The 20825-nt window shown below is 42.1% G+C and overlaps 1 pseudogene; it reads right to left on the reverse strand.

Moving 5' to 3' along the window:
* LOC139446641 (uncharacterized) overlaps positions 1-18847 on the reverse strand; it is a 34316-nt pseudogene extending 15469 nt beyond the window's left edge.
* Positions 18848-20825: the final 1978 nt, after the last annotated feature.

The raw sequence follows: 20825 nt of genomic DNA on the forward strand, positions 1-20825 counted from the left end.
TGTCAGATATTTACATGTTACGTGCCTAACTTTATTCACTGTTATGATCAATAATTAATTAGAGAATATCAATATATTGGTCGAAACGTCACAGTTTGCAGATAATGGAGCGTTGTAGATATGGTCCGGTAGTTTTTGACACTGTCCTCAATGACATTCAACAATCTCTCTATCTTGAACAGAATAAGTGTGTACTATAGGGTCTTAAGAATTCAGCTTCTTACTCATCTGCAATTCATTTTACTCAGAAGAAGATTCTCATAATTAAAAATTAGTATTTGTGGTTCTGATTTGGAGTTTGTGGATAAAGTCAAGTTTTGGGGTCTCTAGTTTGATAAGAGGCTCACCTGGAAACTACAAATTGACTATCTGATTCAGAAGTGCGCTAAAGTCCTGAACCTTCTGAGAAGTATTTCCAGTACTAAATGGGGTGCAGACAGGAAGTGTTCATTGATGTTATAAGATCTCGGGGGCACGGGTGGCCAGGTCGTCAAGGCGTCGCCATTCGCTGTGCAAACCTATGATTGTGGGTTCGGATCCCTGTTCACCCCGATTATGTTTCTAGGTTTGTCATCAGCTTTAGGCAATGGTGGAGTTTCTTACAGTTCTCAAAAACTGACCTCTCATTGGCTGGACTAGTATATGCTATGTAGTTCGGAATGAACTTCTTGCTTATATTAAAGCTTGTGGCACTTTTGCTACTTCATGACATTTCTAGGAACCTAGCAAACCTTCATTATTGGCAAGATGTAAATGGGCCTAGTTGCCCGAAAACCTGTAAAACGTTCAGTGATCAATCAATCAACAGCAAGTTCGACCTATTGGAAGGGTATTGGCAGACTTCATTGACTGAGCGTGCCAGGCGGGTATCAGCTTTTGTGGCTCCAGATGGACTTTATCAACACAATGTACTTCCATTTGGGCTCAAGAACGCTGCCACCACTTTCCAGCGTCTCAATGGAATTACACCCGATCTTGAGGGTGTCGAAGTCTATATCGATGAATTCATCAATCATTCAATGGAGTGAGACGAACACCTGAAGGGAATCCGATCACTGAAGCCAAGCTGATTTAGTGAAAAGTGAATTTGCACAGGCACATGTACAATTGCGTCATGTGTTGCAATAAGGGGGTGTTCAGTTGTATAAGGAAGGTGTACAGTTATATAAAGAGGTTACAGTTGTATAAGGTGTACAGTTGTGCAAGGAATATATATGTAAAGTTGTATAAGGAGGTGTACAGTTGTATAAGGAATATATATGTACAGTTGTATAAGGAGGTGTACAGTTGTATAAGGAATATATATGTACAGTTGTATAAGGAGGTGTTCAGTAGTATAAGGAATATATATGTACAGTTGTATAAGGAGGTGTACAGTTGTATAAGGAATATATATGTACAGTTGTATAAGGAGATGTATAGTTGTATAAGGAATATATATGTACAGTTGTATAAGGAGGTGTACAGTTGTATAAGGAATATATATGTACAGTTGTATAAGGAGATGTATAGTTGTATAAGGAATATATATATGTACAGTTGTATAAGGAGGTGTACAGTTGTATAAGGAATATATATGTACAGTTGTATAAGGAGATGTATAGTTGTATAAGGAATATATATATGTACAGTTGTATAAGGAGGTGTTCAGTTGCATAAGTCTGAAGCTAATGCCAAGATATGGAATACTTGTTTTATGGGCATTATGTCGCGCTCTCGACTTTGGACAAAAATATACATTCAGTCTTTCACTAACGCCAGAAGGCTAGATTGTCATAGTCTTCTCGTTTTCGATCGGTGGTTTAATTGCTTACCAAAGGTCTCTTAACATTCCTCTATGCGGAACTACATCAACTGATTAATCAAACGCTGATAAATAGGTTTACGACCTAGTTGGAGAGTGGCCAAGTCACACATGACGTTAGAGTTCGAACCCGAAATTCGCCCTGATTATGTTTCTAGGTTTGTCAGCACCATACCCGTGCTCGTGGGTTTCACCGAAGTGGTAAACGTCTGAGACCTGCATCACTTCGGGCTTTCCTCCCACATTAAGCTGACACGCCGTGATATAACTGGAAGACATGGCATTCATGCATCATAATAAGTAGAATAAATAGTAATGCACTTGTGACACTGGAATGTTAACGTCGCACAATTCTTACACTTAATGCACGATTATTATATAACGGCGTGCACGCGCGTGCGGGTGTGCGTGCTTGTATGTGAACTTATGCTTGTGTTATTGTGCTAGCCAACAGCGATAACATTCCATAGTTTAAAATGGATACCCTTTGACCAGACACAGTGTAATGCTCCGAGACAAACAATACTTGTTTCAACCAATTTTGGCATTACGCGACCGGGGATCGAACCACCAACCTTCCGCTCTCCAGGCAGACGCTCTATCCACTAGACGGCGGAGACAACATATATTCCAACACATATACTCCACACCTTCCGGTGTGATGAGTCATTTTAATCTCCCAGATGGAGATCAGCAATCTCATTGATGTTCCGTGAAGGGAGATATAAAGGGGCGTAACTCGTGTTTAACACTGACGAGTACGACCATTCGTGACCAACTCGTGTTATTCCGGGACAAGCCGAATAGCGACTCGTGCCCCTCTCATGGCCATTTTTGCGACCGGGTTCTGTCTTAGCGCAACCGGGCATACCTAAAACATTTGTCAACTCGTTGCGTAATGGTTCACATATATTTCCCCACGTAAGTATATCATATCTCAGATGCAATTTAAAGCATATCGGGACATGCGGAATTATACAGTTATGATTGAACACATTTCACTGTGTCGGGTATAGTTTTAGATGCAAGACATATGTAAAATCAAAAATTATTTCTAAGGGATTCTGAGGAATAGGAGTAGTTTTCTTGCAGGTTACGGAAAGAGGCGAGTGATGACGAATGGAGTACGACCTGTTGTCCAATCATTCGTCACCACTCGCACCTTTCCGTAATTAACCTGCAAGTCCCGGAATAACACGAGTTGTCACGAATGGTTGTCCAATGTGTACAAAACCTTCAGTCTCTATTACATAAACTGTGCGTGTAACTCCATAATTAGTCGACTAGTCGGAAAGTAAGTCAAGCCTTGAATCGAATTCGACTAGTCGGGTAGTAATTCAAAGGATAGGGATATACTGTGTATATATATCACTGTATACTGTGATGTGCCATAGTTGAAGAGCATGAAGGCGTGAGGAATAATTTTCCCAGTGCCGCGCTGGACTGATTTTTCCTCAAAAAGTCTGGTTGTGCGGACGACGGTAGAGCCCTCGCGTACTTCTCACCCTGTGTTCACGTGATTCAAAGAAGGTCATATCTCGATTTATCACTGCGATCCTATATTTATTTTGACCCGCCCTGCGTTCTGGCTGAATGTTAAAGTACAGGATGACCTTGCATTCCAACAAAGAACCAGCTGTTTCTTCACCGCACTTATCAATGTTGATGCAGGATTCGATGACGCCTGGCTAGCGATGGAATGAGACGCGCACGCTGTGCTCTCGGTGGAAAATAGACCAGTGACGTAGCTATGTGCCATGTTAGCGAGATAGGTTTAGAAATATAACAAACCAAGCAAGAAAATGTAGGTTACATGTATGTAAAAAATAATGTGGAAAACGAAAGCTTAAATTATGTATATGTTTACTCTTTTATCAGGTGATTCACCCGATAGAGGGGTACGCATATACTCCGAAACGTTGTGTTCCTCATAATAAGGAAGTTGACATCCATAAATTCTCTCTTATGCGTATCACTTCTAAATGCCTTTCAAAGACTTGAAAACTGTCTTAACATCAGGCTTCTTCTGTTGAATTTCTTTTTCAAAAGTAAAATATATCGCGAGAAAAGCTACAAACTTTATTAACACCCATCGTTAAGGCAATGGGAAACTGTTTTTGTGGGCGGGGACTGCCTTTTGTTGTACCTTAGTGACAAGTGATGGCTACTTATCATGCAAACAGTTGGTTGTGACCAGGTCGACTTCAAGCAGGCCCAATTGGTAAAACACGTTCAAACCATAAACAATTATACGAAAACAGAGAGGTATATGTTTTCCTAGTCATTGGTGTGTTCCGAGTGCTTTTAAAACCTCTGGGAACTTCTGGGAACCTCTGGGAATGGTACTGCATTTTGTTTGTTGTCTTGTATATATACATACATGGAAGTCGAGATGATTCCACTATCGCGACGTGGATGCTCGTGTGCTGGGCTGCTTGTACTAGTCCAGACTAACGCTGGTTATATTGTGCCAGCCAACTGAGATACCATGCCAAACTTACTGTAGATGCCCACTCAGTATACAGTTTATTGACTCCGAGCCGACCATTCTTTGTTTTAGCCTCTTAATGCCGAGCGCCAGGCAGGGTGACAAAAAGTAGCATTTTCTTAACTAATATTTTGGAATGACGCGGCCGGGGGCTCGAACCACCGACTTTCGGCTATCCGGGGTGACGCTCTATACCCTCTAAACCACGGAGGCAGTCCAAACACTGGCTTCAGGGACAAATATGTACACGCAAGAAACTTGCCGCATTAATCTGGTCATGGGTGGTCAGGTAGCTTAGTGGTTAAAGCGTTCGCTCGTCACGCCGAAGACCCGGGTTCGATTCCCGACATGGGTACAATGTGTGAAGCCCATTTCTGGTGTCCCCCGCCGTGATATTGCTGGAATATTGCTAAAAGCGGCGTAAAACCATACTCACTCACTCACTCACTCACACAGAGTGAGATTCCTCAAAGACAGTGACACCCGGTTAGTTCGGAACCTTTGTAATCCGGACACCCAGCTTTTCAGACGACTCTTGTTGGAACACATATATGCAAGCTCATTATTACTTAACAATGGTCGTTAAATCGGAAATTTGGTGAACTGTCAACATTTGAAATATTATTTTATTTGAACGGTATAGTCCGGTCGAACGAGGTTTCATTAAACTAAGTGTCAGTGTACACAGGGTATGATCGCCTTCCAGACATTTCCGTTTGTCTCCTGGCTTCCCCATCGAATGTCATCATGCCCGATTCGGGAACGAAAAAATCGGGAATGTCAACAGCTGCAGATATTATATGAGAATGTTAATATCGACATATTTAGAACGCCCACAAACAAACTTTTAGACAGAAGTTCCTGTTAGAAAAAGAAGTAAGTAGCATCAAGCGTTTTTCAGAAGGATGCTTAATTATAAGACAAACATGAAAACGCACATTTGCAGTCCTTCAATTCCGGAAGGCTAAAATAAACCCAGTTTTCTTTCATAACATGCCAACTATTTCAAGGAGCTGTGACTGCACGGTATAATTGCACTCCCGCCAACTTCTCGTGAATACTATAACACATTTATAATAGCTCTGAAACTTGGTAATAAGTTCTAATTGAAAGAGACGACGTTGCCTATCGACGTATAAAGACGTCTCCGTGCGGCTCCATTAAGGGCGTGACGCGCGTCTTAAATAGACGGGCATAGGTGGCGAGTGTCTGGGGCCACTTCTCCTTATAGGGAAAATTAGAAGAGAAACACATTTTTATGGCATTTTATTGAATTAAACTACATCTAGAAGAGATGTAGCATTTTAATCAGTTCCAGTAAATTGACTCGACAGAACTGTAACTGCCAAAGGAGGGAGATTTGTTGCAGTGAGGGGCAATACGCTAAGGAGAGTTGCGCCCCTTAAGCGTGTCAGGATCCAATGATCGTGGGTTCGAATCCCAGATTCGCATTGATTATGATTCCTGGTTTGTGAGAAGCCGTTGTCATGCCTGCCGTCAAAGTGGTATCGATTCCCGACATGGGAACAATGTGTGAAGCCCATTTCTGGTATGCCCCGCCATGATATTGCTGGAATATTGCTAAAAGCGGCGTTAAAACATACTCACTTACTCACTCATCAAAGTGGTAAACGTCAGAGATCTGCATTACTTCGGGATTTCCTCCCACACAAACTGATACGCCATGACATAACCGACGTCACTACCGAAAGAGGACCCCAGTAACTGATTCATGCCATGTTGCTTATATTCGGTCAAATCAAGATATATAAATAATAAATGCAAGCGACAAAGCCCTTTCCGTTTGTTTATTAATCATTATCAAACTCATACCAACCAACAAAATATTTTTATTTTTTATATTTTTTCATATTTCTTTTGACATCATTTATTCATGTTAATTGACCACGATTTTACATGACCCTGTACATTGCCACGTGGACTGGCATATCAGGGTTTATATTTGGGTTGCTTAAAGCAATAATACTCATCTAATTATTCAGTACACATTTAATTTTTTCTGCAAGATTAACATTGTTATACTGTAGTACTTACATCCGTACACAATATACTTTGCCAGCAGTAGTAAATAATTCATCAAAGTACATCAACAAACTATAACACCCTGAGATTGTCAACTAACTATAAACATAGTTACAAAGCCACAGATTCTGCCTTTACAATTACACGTTCGCTTTGAGTTTGTCACTGCCGAAATCTTAGAAGTGTTTCAATTTCAGGACGCGAAATTCTGTAAAGTTGTCGTCGAGTCGAGCCAATCAATGGCGGTTGTGTGATGAGGCTTGTGAGACAGAAGATTGCCATCCTGAAATATCTTTGGTTCATCCTTGACCTACTTTAAGATGTGGAAATAGCTGAAAAGTTAACAAGTACGAATTTGAAAATAGATACTTTGAAATGTAAAACGTTTTACAGACCTCTTTATTTCTATAATTTCAAACAGATTCTAAAGGTTTGTCGATATTGGATCTTCTGCTTGACTCGGTAGCTCATACTTAAACTGGCCTCCTATTTCTTAAAAGGAGGAATTATAAAGTTTCTCCGGGGAGTAGTGAAGAAGGATGTCGATTCATCAGAAAAGAGGCTGAAAAGTTGCTGAAAGCTATTTGATAGTGATTCTTTATTTCACATACTGAAGAGGCCACAGGCCTATAGTACAAGTTGAAGAATATACAGTTTTATACAATTTATGTACATATCTCACCAGATCACCTCACGTCATTCCACCTCGCATTTCAACGCAGTCACATAATTTCACACATTCAGTACAATACCATGCCCTGTAACTTCATAATTTCTATATTACCATATCACATCTTGTTATATCATACAACATATTCTATAACATCATATCATATTGTATCATTATTATAAGATCATATTATAAAGTATTATTTCATATAACATTATCATAACATACTATACATACCATCGTACCATATATCACAACTATATTGTATCACATTTCAACATGTCATATCACACAACACATTAGCAATGTCATAGCTTGTCCCATCTTATCTTATTATATCATACCATATAATGCCATGTCATTCCATACCAATTTATTTCATATCAATCAATCAATATTTATTCAACACTGGAAGACCGCAAGCCACATAATATGTACACAAAAAAATAGTATTTACACAATTTCTATAATACACATAATATTGTGATTCATTAACACATGCTTATGATATTGTCGGAATCGTTTTTGTGTGTGCGTGCGTGCGTGCGTGCGTGGCTGCTTCTACTAGTCCGGACTGATGTCTATTTTACAGACTAAGTGCTAGCCCACTGAGATACCATGCCGCAGTGTAATATGAATACCCTACGCAGACACAGTATACTGACTCTGAGCCGACCAGTCCTTTTTTAGCCCTTAATGTCGAGCGTCAGGCAAGGTAACAAAAAGTACCATCCTTTAACGTTTTTAGGTATAACGTGGCCGGGCTATGGGGGCTATGCGGGTCCGTATTGCAAAAAAAGCCGACTGACCATTCCCAGACTACTTCAGCGATAACACCAGACTGGACACACAATGGACAGGTCACCAGACTGGACACACAAGGGACAGGTCACCAGACTGGAAACACACGGGACAGGTCACCAGACTGGACATACAAGGGACAGGTCACCAGGATGGACACACAAGGGACCGGTCACCAGACTGGACACACAAGGGACAGGTTACCAGGATGGACACACAAGGGGCAGGCCATTAGACTGGACACACAAGGGACAGGACACCAGACTGGACACACAAGGGACAGTCCACCAGAATGGACACACAAGGGACAGGTCACTAGGCTGGACACACAAGGGACAGTCCACCAGACTGGACACACAAGGGACAGGACACCAGACTGGACACACAAGGGACAGGTCACCAGACTGGGAACACAAGGGACAGGTCACCAGACTGGGAACACAAGGGACAGGTCACCAGACTGGACACACAAGGGACAGGTCACCAGACTGGGAACACAAGGGACAGGTCACCAGACTGGACATACAAGGGACAGGTCACTAGGCTGGACACACAAGGGACAGTCCATCAGACTGGACACACAAGGGACAGGTCACCAGACTGGACATACAAGGGACAGGTCACCAGGATGGACACACAAGGGACAGGTCACCAGACTGGACATACAAGGGACAGGTCACCAGGATGGACACACAAGGGACAGGTCACCAGACTGGACACACAAGGGACAGGTCACCAGACTGGACATACAAGGGACAGGTCACCAGGATGGACACACAAGGGACAGGTCACCAGACTGGACATACAAGGGACAGGTCACCAGGATGGACACACAAGGGACAGGTCACCAGACTGGACACACAAGGGACAGGTCACCAGGCTGGGAACACAAGGGACAGGTCACCAGACTGGACACACAAGGGACAGGACACCAGACTGGACACACAAGGGACAGGTCACCAGACTGGGAACACAAGGGACAGGTCACCAGACTGGACATACAAGGGACAGGTCACCAGACTGGACACACAAGGGACAGGTCACCAGACTGGGAACACAAGGGACAGGTCACCAGACTGGACATACAAGGGACAGGTCACCAGACTGGACACACAAGGGACAGGTCACCAGACTGGACATACAAGGGACAGGACACCAGACTGGACACACAAGGGACAGGTCACCAGACTGGGAACACAAGGGACAGGTCACCAGACTGGGAACACAAGGGACAGGTCACCAGACTGGACACACAAGGGACAGGTCACCAGACTGGGAACACAAGGGACAGGTCACCAGACTGGACATACAAGGGACAGGTCACTAGGCTGGACACACAAGGGACAGTCCATCAGACTGGACACACAAGGGACAGGTCACCAGACTGGACATACAAGGGACAGGTCACCAGGATGGACACACAAGGGACAGGTCACCAGACTGGACATACAAGGGACAGGTCACCAGGATGGACACACAAGGGACAGGCCACCAGACTGGACACACAAGGGACAGGTCACCAGACTGGGAACACAAGGGACAGGTCACCAGGATGGACACACAAGGGACAGGACACCAGACTGGACACACAAGGGACAGGTCACCAGACTGGACATACAAGGGACAGGACACCAGACTGGACATACAAGGGACAGGTCACCAGACTGGACACACAAGGGACAGGTCACCAGACTGGACACACAAGGGACAGGTCACTAGGCTGGACACACAAGGGACAGGTCACCAGACTGGACACACAAGGGACAGGTCACCAGACTGGACACACAAGGGACAGGTCACCAGACTGGACACACAAGGGACAGGTCACTAGGCTGGACACACAAGGGACAGGTCACCAGACTGGACACACAAGGGACAGGTCACCAGACTGGACACACAAGGGACAGGTCACCAGACTGGACACACAAGGGACAGGTCACCAGACTGGACACACAAGGGACAGGTCACCAGACTGGACACACAAGGGACAGGTCACTAGGCTGGACACACAAGGGACAGGTCACGAAGCGGTAGACCAGGTTAGGCCACACGTTAGATCTGCTCACGTTACATGTGCGTAAACGCTTCCTGACTGTTACGTCATCGACGTTGACTGGACTGGGGCGCCGCACCTGTAGACTCACAGGTCAAGTCGACTACCTGCTGCAATAGGCTAGGCCCACAGGTATGACATATGCGAAACAAGCGTCAGTTGTCTCGAACTATGGGGCATTGGCTACTACCAAGGATACTGTTCAGCGAAGGGGACAGGTTCAGTTTGCCCAAGTGCCATAAAAACGTCTTTGGATTGTTGTACCATCAATGATTGTACTTCAAAATATTTTTCAAAAGAAATATGTTTAATTTCTCGTTTTCTTTTTTCTTCATCATTTCTTCATTTTCTAAGTCGATGTCTGCTTTCTTGTGATCAGATGTTTATTATTTATGAACGGTAGCAGACATGTGTTCAGACATATAGCTATACCGTAAGCCGAATCTTGCTGGAGAAAATCTAACATTGAGCAAATTCTAAAATGCAGCGGGTGAAAGCCTCGGTCACGGGTATGGTGCCGACCAACAGCGAGTCTGAATTTGGAACCCTGCACCAGTAGTAGTTATTCCGGGTTTTTTCTTTAAAAAAAAACACAGCTCGTAATTTTGTGTAAATAAAAAACTCAGCTTCCATCTGCTTGAAAAAAACAAACAAACTCAGCCTCAATCAAAGGTCTCGACCACAAAATGGGCATCCTCATCAATACAGAATATTTCGTGAGCAAAGCCATAATATTTGACAGAGAGACATGGCTAGGAGAGGCAGTATGCCTGTATGTATTAATAATTATTTTCAATCTTTCATTTCAAGAGGCCATAACAGTTGTTGACTGAAGGGAAATGACCCTTAAGCAACATATACCCCTCACTTGGAAACTGACGAGTGAAAGAACTGTTACCAATCAACATTGTTTGTTCCTAAAACAAGAACAGGAAGATACTTGTATGGTCAAAAGACACGAATTAACAACATCATTCCAAGTTAGGCCATGAGAATCAAGTTAGCTTAAAATGTACCCTATTGCAGTTTGAGATGCATCAGTTGTAAGGGTGAAGGGTTTGTTTTGGTTGGGATGTGCAAGGATTGGGGCTGTTGTAAGGGCTTGCCTTAGCTTTTCGAAAAGAACATTCTAAAGACGTGTGAACGAAATATAAAATGATCACTTGATTGTATACTGTCTTGTTTGGTCATACTTGTTATAAAAACATGGCACTAGATAAACCAACAACAGACATTATGGAACATGTATTGTATGAGCTCTGTAGATTACCGTTGCCACTACAAATAGATAGATGTATATGATTTCGTACTGGTATGTACATATAACTGTTTCTTCGGTACAATGAAACAAGCAAACATGGGTTACTGAAGATCTATTCTACCCCGGATCTCCACAGATCCATTTGGTATTGGGAAAACCTCTGGGGTTGATGCACTACTGGTGATGTTGGGGTGTGTGTTGGAGAAGGAAGCTCGTCAGCTGTAAGACGTGAGGTGACAGTCGCAGGTTGTTAATGCCGCGATTGAGTGAGTGAGTTGGGTTTAACGCCGCTTTTAACAGTATTCCATTTTATCACGGCGTGTCAGCTTAATGTGGGAGGAAAGCCCGAAGTGATGCAGGTCTCAGACGTTTACCACTTCGGTGAAACCGCCGAGCACGGGTATGGTGCTGACAAACCTAGAAACATAATCGGGGCGAACTGGGATTCGGACCCCAACCATAGGTTTGTGGCGTGCCCAAGGGACGCAACTCTGCACAGTGAATCGCGGCGCCTTAGACGACTTGGCCACCTGTGCCCCCAATGCCACGATTGACGATAACGTCAGCTAATGTCGGCTTCGTGTTATATCAACACACGGCTTGTTATGTCCATCAGATGGGTGACATTTAACAATGTGCTCTCTGGTACGTCACATCGATGTAAAGATAACCACAAGCACCTGCTGGATGCCCCCCTGGAGAACACTTGGAGAGGAATCCGAGCGTGTTTCCAATCGGAGTTACCTCCAAAATAACAACCCGGAAATCGGAACACAATGTGTATCTCCTAAATGAATTCAAATATTCCTCCATAGTAAAGTGTGAATTATTCTGAAATATTAAAGTATGAATTACTCCTTCAAGGTAAAGTGGGAATTATTCCAAAAAAGTAAAGTGTGAAATACTCCTCCATAGTAAAGTGTAAATTATTCTCCAATAGTAAAGTGTGACTTACTGCTCGAAGGTAAAGTGTGAATTATTCCCAAATAGCAAAGTGTGAATTACTCCTCCATAGTAAAGTGTAAATTATTCACCAATAGTAAAGTTTGAATTATTCCCAAATAGCAAAGTGTGAATTACTCCTCCATAGTAAAGTGTAAATTATTCACCAATAGTAAAGTTTGAATTATTCCCAAATGGCAAAGTGTGAATTATTCTCCAATAGTTAAGTGTGAATTATTCTCAGTAGTAAAGTGTAAATTACTCTTCCATAGTAACATGTGAATTACTCCTCTACAGTAAAGTGTGAATTACTCCTCTACAGGAAAGTGTGAATGACTCTTCCATAGTAAAGTGTGAATTACTCCTCTACAGTAAAGTGTGAATGACTCTTCCATAGTAAAGTGTGAATTACTCCTCTACAGGAAAGTGTGAATGACTCTTCCATAGTAAAGTGTGAATTACTCCTCTACAGTAAAGTGTGAATGACTCCTCCATAGTAAAGTGTGAATTACTCCTCTCTTGTAAAGTGTGTATGAGGTAGGCGCGGTTGTTGCATGGTGCCCAGTGCAATAGCATGGACATGTATCCACTTCTGTTAATTTTCATTGAACGTTTAGATGAAATCATATCAAGATTCTAAGAATATCTCTCTTAGAAAACATTAAATCTTGGCCTACCGACCAGCTGACTTTCTGATCCGTATGAAGCCACCGCGATGACGCTGTAGGCGATGGAGATGTTGACGCGGTGCCACACGTGACGAATGAATCACGAAAGGGATGTCTTATATTGCCCTCTGAAGCCAAACAAGGCGATTGAATGCTCGCTGGTCTCAAATGGTGGTTTAAGATGTGGGTAAGATGTTATAATTGGCTTGACATTAAAGACCTGCAGGGATAATGAAGGGGAGCTGACAGCCACGTGATGCCCGGTGATGCGTTAGCCAGCTGTTGACGTCACCTGGACGATCCCCGTTAGGAATAGGCGACGTATTCGTAAACTATTCGTGTCCTGTGGTAGGAATTAGATATAGAAGATTGCAACACACGCGTAACAAGTAAGGGAGTTCACATTTTACCTCTTTTCAGTGAGTGAGTGAGTGAGTGAGTCAATATAGTGTCACTATGTTTGGTCACAAATAATGTAACGATTCATTCTGGTATCTATTATTTTTTGTATTTTTAACAACGTGTTTATGGCTTTATATATTCAGCATATACCCGGCGTACCACGATACAACCACACCATGGTAAGATACGTGCTAATACAACCACTTGTATATACCACGATACAACCACTTGTATGTACCACGATACAACCACTTGTATATACCACGATACAACCACTTGTGTATACCACGATACAACCACTTGTATATACCACGATACAACCACTTGTGTATACCACGGTACAACCACTTGTGTATACCACAATACAACCACTTGTATATACCACGATACAACCACTTGTGTATACCATGATACAACCACTTGTGTATACCACAATACAACCACTTGTATATACCACGATACAACCACTTGTGTATACCACGTTACAACCATTTGTATGTACCACGATACAACCACTTGTGTATACCACGATACAACCACTTGTGTATACCACGATACAACCACTTGTGTATACCACGATACAACCACTTGTATGTACCACGATACAACCACTTGTGTATACCACGATACAACCACTTGTGTATACCACGATACAACCACTTGTATATACCACGATACAACCACTTGTATACACCACGATACAACCACTTGTATATACCACGATACAACCACTTGTATATACCACGATACAACCCACCACGGTAAGATACGTGTTAACACATTAAATAGAATGAAGGGAAAGCAAGACGCTATCAATTGTAGCTTTCTGTTCTGGTTGTGTCTGGGGTATCTGACGAAACATTGGGTATATAACGATAATAACCTAGATAATGGAGGTTGTAAGAGAGTAAACGCAACTAATCGTCTACCTGAACATATCGACCCGTGAAGATCCGGAGTAGAATATGTCTTCACCCAGGCTTTCCGTAAAAAGCGACTCTGCTTGTCGTAAGAGGCGACTAACGGGATCGGGTGCTCAAGCTCGCTGACTTGGTTGATACATGTCATCGTATCCCAATTGCGTAGATCAGTGCTCATGGATGTATGGATTGTCTGGTCCAGACGCGATTATTTTTCAGACCGCCGTCATATAGCTGGAATAATACTGAGTGCGCCGTTAAACAATAAACAAACAAACAAACAAAACAAATCCATCTAGAGTAAATAATTGAGTCTGCACCAGACAATCCAGTGATTAATATCATGAGCATCGATCCCCGCCATTGGGATCGATGATATGCATCGACCAAGTCAGCGTGTCTGACCACCCGATCCCGTTAGTCGCCTTTTACGACAAGCATAGTCACCTTTTACGGTAAGCATGGGTTGCTGAAGACCTATTCAACCATGCTTGGGCATCAGCTTCTAAATGGATGGCATCTTGCCGAATCGTGAATTTCGTGTTATAATGGCACAATCGTCAGCAGCTAATGACCTGAAATCAATGTTAAATTTGCTTATATACTAGTACCTAATTTGCCGGCAATCGTAGCTGATTCGTGATTGGATCGTAAGCTTCGTACCTGCTTCGGCGTGTATTCGTGGGATTCGTGATAGATTCGTAGCCGATTCGTCGTAAAGCCACGAATTCACGAATCCCCGAATGAGTTAAGAATACCTACGAATGCCTACGAATCGATTACGATTCAGTTACGATGCCTTAGAATGCATTACGAATTTGTTACGAATTAACTACGATATTTTTGAATCGGGAGTTCGTGGCCAAAACTTTGAACAGCTCAAAACTTTTGCCACTAATTCCCGATAGCTCAAGAATTGTAAGAACAAACTACGAATATATGTGAATCAGTTAAGAATTTCACGAACTGATTACGATTCAACTACGAATCCTAAAATTTATCAATTCGTGGGATTCGTGGTCTGTGTGGAATAGTAGTATTGAGGACAAGAAATTTTGGGAGCCACGAATCGCTAAGGATAGCCAAGAATGCAAAAGAATCGGTTACGAAGATGTTAAGGAACAGAAGAATTAATTACGAATAGATTACGATACAGACACAAAATTGCAATTCGTGGACCCTTCCGCGAAAGTTTTTGACAAACAAAAACTTTCTCGCCGATTCGACGAACTCCCGCGAACTGTACGAATGTTTGGGAATCAAATAAGATTCATTTAAGAACTTCAAGAAATGCTTGATATTTATCTACGAACATGAAAAATGTCCTATTCGGGGTGATTCGGGATATTTGTGGTCGTAGTGAAATGGGGGCATAACGCCAACACGTGCGACACACTTCAATTGACTGACATTCTCGCACTCGACAATGTTGACTTGTTATTAAATTGTTAACTTGCATTTGTTAAAGTGTACGTAATACAAATATACTAAACTTTAACGCTACAAGAGACCTATTTTACAAAATCCGATGTGTCGTGAAAAGGTCGACTGTTTACTGTTGCGTAGGGATACATTTGGTTTGGGTTACAGCCGCTAGAAATTTAAAATGTGATTTGGGATGGAGTCAAGAGACGTTTGCAATAAAGTTAATTTTGGGTAAGAAAGATAAAAGCAACTCGAAACTCGAAGGGAACACTGATGGCACAACCGGATCATCCTAAGTAAGTCTAGATATCTGTCCGGATAATTTAAACTGACTTCATCTCACCATGCTTATCCTTTTACGTTAAATCAAAAATCATGGAAAGTTGCGAAAATGGTCGGGTGCGTCACGCTCATGGGGACCCTCGATCTATTGATCGGTAGTCGTACATTGTAAATGGATATTGCTCGATTATATATTTTCTGTAGAAGCTCTATGCATAACCTATATAGCGTGCAAACCGAATTTGATGCGTGTGACTATCTTGTTTGGTTTAATAAAGTGTTTGTAAATATCTCTAGCTCTCTTGCGATTGCTTCAGTTCTGCCTTGTAGTTGCGAAATGAATGACTTATCGCGATTTTTTGTGAATGCAAAAAGTAGTTCCGGTGTGGTAGAGGTCACGGTTATCCAATCAAAACGAATAAAACGATGCCAACCTTGCATCTTACCACCTGTATCTTCACCACGTGGGTAATAATGCGATATATGTGTCCATCATCTTCCCGGGGCAAGGGACCCGTAAAAGTCCAGTTTCCACTCTTGCCTAACTTGGCTTGCATTTCGTTGCTCGATCGTAGCGCCACCAGTGGCTATTACGAGTTATGTCCCTTCAATGTCCCTCCTATTTACCAATCAGATTCCCCCTTTCATATCACTTCCATTTGCTGCAAACAATATGACAGCGCCCAGTCAAGGCGATCTGGTCGATAATCATGATCTTTATTGTAATAAAACGGGTCTTACCTCGCGAAGTGCATCAAATCATTTAAGCACCTTGATTAATAACATGAAAAGATCTGGACCCGGTTGTATCAAACTTTAATGATGCATTAACGTGTCATTAAACCTTCATTAACTAATGTATCATTAAATCCAGTTGTACTAACGTTTTAATGACGTCGTGGTGTCATTAGAGCGTCATTAACTTAATGAAGGTTCTGGGGCATCATTAGCGTGTCATTAAAAACAAACATGGCCGCGAACATATTGTTTGAACGCTTAGGACGCACAAGGAAAGACCGTGTTTTCAGAAAACGAACTCAACACCTCGAATCCATGAGCGATGATATATTTGTGTGATGACACGGCCTATTTTATGTCTTCAGCCACCTTCAGAAAAATGACTGTTATAATGTGACATATTTTTTCAACAAATTTTCGTTGTCATAAGAAAATTCTCTCATGAAAAGTATAAATGCTTCACATAAAATTTGCATTTAGAGACGAAGAATGTCAAGATTTGAACTTAACATCGAAAGAGACAACATGAAGTTCTTGGTTTGGAATAGGGGTAATGAGAGTTGCCCCCCCCCCCCCCCCCTTCTCTTTCCACAATGGCTGCCTGTCGGTGAACGGATGAGAAATTACAAATGTAAATATGCACTGTGTATTTTATCACACGCTCCAATTTAATTGAAAGTGTTGTCAAAAAGGTTGGTTAAATGTTCTTTTTTCATTTCCTTTTGATTAATGATCATCAAATCATGTGCAATACCCGATTCCCCATAGCCTTGTTCAACGTGTACTGTATGAACAGCTGATTAGGCTACTAGTTCGTTGTATCATGTAAAGTACTTTTTTAACACTTACAACAGTGTGTATCGATATTTTATTGAATGCAGGCGACATACCCATTTGCATCACTAGATCGTCCGATTCGATGCCCGTGAGTCCAGTGAAACTGGGACATTCCTTGTAAATGTCCACTATCTTTTCACTCGTCGTGGAAAGTGGGGCAATACAGGGCCCTCCCCCGGTCTTCCTCATGTCCAGCTGTCTGTTACTGAATTCCCTTTTGGCCGTCTGGTGCATGTTCGTCCATTTTGTTTTTATTTCTTTTGTTGTACGCTGACAAACACCGAGAGCGTTAACTTTGGAAGTTATGTCTGCCCAAATAGCCTTCTTTCTTTCGTGGGAGACGGTGCTTCACAACTTACTGTTAAGTATGGAGATGTGTTTCTCCACCAACTCGGCAATAATGAAGGTTCTGGGGCATCATTAGCGTGTCATTAAAAACAAACATGGCCGCGAACATATTGTTTGAACGCTTAGGACGCACAAGGAAAGACCGTGTTTTCAGAAAACGAACTCAACACCTCGAATCCATGAGCGATGATATATTTGTGTGATGACACGGCCTATTTTATGTCTTCAGCCACCTTCAGAAAAATGACTGTTATAATGTGACATATTTTTTCAACAAATTTTCGTTGTCATAAGAAAATTCTCTCATGAAAAGTATAAATGCTTCACATAAAATTTGCATTTAGAGACGAAGAATGTCAAGATTTGAACTTAACATCGAAAGAGACAACATGAAGTTCTTGGTTTGGAATAGGGGTAATGAGAGTTGCCCCCCCCCCCCCCCCTTCTCTTTCCACAATGGCTGCCTGTCGGTGAACGGATGAGAAATTACAAATGTAAATATGCACTGTGTATTTTATCACACGCTCCAATTTAATTGAAAGTGTTGTCAAAAAGGTTGGTTAAATGTTCTTTTTTCATTTCCTTTTGATTAATGATCATCAAATCATGTGCAATACCCGATTCCCCATAGCCTTGTTCAACGTGTACTGTATGAACAGCTGATTAGGCTACTAGTTCGTTGTATCATGTAAAGTACTTTTTTAACACTTACAACAGTGTGTATCGATATTTTATTGAATGCAGGCGACATACCCATTTGCATCACTAGATCGTCCGATTCGATGCCCGTGAGTCCAGTGAAACTGGGACATTCCTTGTAAATGTCCACTATCTTTTCACTCGTCGTGGAAAGTGGGGCAATACAGGGCCCTCCCCCGGTCTTCCTCATGTCCAGCTGTCTGTTACTGAATTCCCTTTTGGCCGTCTGGTGCATGTTCGTCCATTTTGTTTTTATTTCTTTTGTTGTACGCTGACAAACACCGAGAGCGTTAACTTTGGAAGTTATGTCTGCCCAAATAGCCTTCTTTCTTTCGTGGGAGACGGTGCTTCACAACTTACTGTTAAGTATGGAGATGTGTTTCTCCACCAACTCGGCAATAAGCTGAATTTCGGAGCTGTCGAAATTCTTGTTTCTATTCCTAGGTTTAAGTGGATACGATGCCATTTTGACAGACGACCGGAAGTAACGCGTACGTGTTTACGTCAAGGAATTGTGGGAAATATTTAGGGGAAACACCGAATTTAATGACAGGTTAATGAAGACACTTACATTAAGGCATCATTAGATAATGATATGCTAATAAACGTTTGATACAACCGATTTTAATGATGCCATTAACTAATGGTGCATTGAGCATTTAATGTATCATTAGGGTTTAATGTAGCCATTAGTTAATGAGGCTTTGATACAACCGGGTCCTGGAAAATATCCGTCGATGCCCAGTTAGCGGTACACATGCTCTGCAAATCCGGCAGTCGCCATTTTGTTTTCGACCCGGATACTGATTCCGATTTTGATTGGACTATATGAAAAAAGTAGTTCCGGTTTGACAGAGGTCACTGTTATCCAATCAAAACAAATAAGACAAGGTCAACCTTGGGTAATAATATAGAATATTTAATACCCGGTATTTCCCTTATGTGTAGGAATATTAAAACACACGCACGATATGACGTCATACAATGTTGATGACGTCATAAAACGATTACATTACGTCATCTAAACATTAAGCTGCCTAAATATAGAATACTAAACGAGCTCCCATGTAATACTAATTTTATAACGTTTTTTTTAGAATTATACTGTTGAGTATGAATTGACTGACACCTACACGATCCACGGCAAAGTCAAATTGAGTTTAACAGAATAATACTTCAAACACGTCAAAAGTTGAAACGTATGAATTTAATACCATACAAGGGTCCACCTTTAGAATTCACAAAATTATCGTGGGGCTAAGACTATTGCAACTCACATACTTTAACTGAGAATAACGACTGTCGTTGCGCTACAATACGATCGCCTTGGGGAACGGGCCTTGCACCTCAAAGTTTACAATAACGTCACAATACCCGATGACGTAATTTGTGGAATTCTGTTGCAAGATCCATCGGCGAAACAATGACATGTGACGTCAGCCGGGCAACAAGGATGCTGGGGTCATCGAGTGTGCATAAGCTCCTCTCAGTGATCTGTCAACTCCACACGAAATGTCGTTGAATAAGCCAAGGGATGTTGAGAGCTTCAATATTTGTTCGCGAAACGTGTTCCGAGAATACATAAGCACGCGTGCGTTTTGGTATTACACAATGTGTAATACAGCTGTATGTTTATTAAAAGGGTGATCTCTTCACGGGCATGTAATAAGTGAAGTTTCTTTTTAGGGTTGACATAACACGTTTTTCTTCATCTTCTTTTTTTTTAAATGTCGAGGAGTAACAAGAAGAATAAACAACCCGAAACTCAGTTTTGTCGACATTCGTGAATGATAATCCATAATCCAAGTTGGATAATCTCTCATCTTAACATCTTTCCGCTGATACATTTTTCTCATCGTAACTGGGCACGTCATCAAGTTCTGGTGGACACTCTCCCACGTGGTCCTAAGCCGACACATCGATACTGCCGCTGCTTTTGAATAGTATATCACCTATGTATCCATATTCTATTCAAGACAAACTGCCATGTTTACTTCCTTCCACGTAAACACATTACCTGACGCATGTTGTTTGTGGGTCAGTGCAACCTAGATTAGAAGAAGTCGGTCAAGTAACGAGCTCGATTTGACCAATGGACTGCCCAGCAGTAATTGATAACCGCTGTCCTGACTGCTGAGAACAGTTGGCCTTACATATGACAGTTCGTGCACAATGCTGATCAGAGGATACTGCCGAACTCTCAATAACCTCGTGCTAGTGTTAATCGCGCGTATTCGATCTCCGCTGGAGGTCCGTGCACGGGGCGTAAACAAACTCCGCTCAAGGTCATGGGGTGTTGTTGTCAATTAGAACTTGCATGGTGGCTGAGTTAATGAGGGCTAGAGTTCGTGGCTCCGCAACATAAAACCCACTGTATTTGTGTATGTCTACGTTCTATGCATTCATTTATTACCCCCCCCCCCCCCCCCCCCCACACACACACA

The sequence above is a fragment of the Haliotis cracherodii genome, unplaced genomic scaffold (assembly GCF_022045235.1).
Source record: "Haliotis cracherodii isolate W230 unplaced genomic scaffold, xgHalCrac1.p SCAF_6, whole genome shotgun sequence".
NCBI lineage: Eukaryota > Metazoa > Mollusca > Gastropoda > Lepetellida > Haliotidae > Haliotis > Haliotis cracherodii.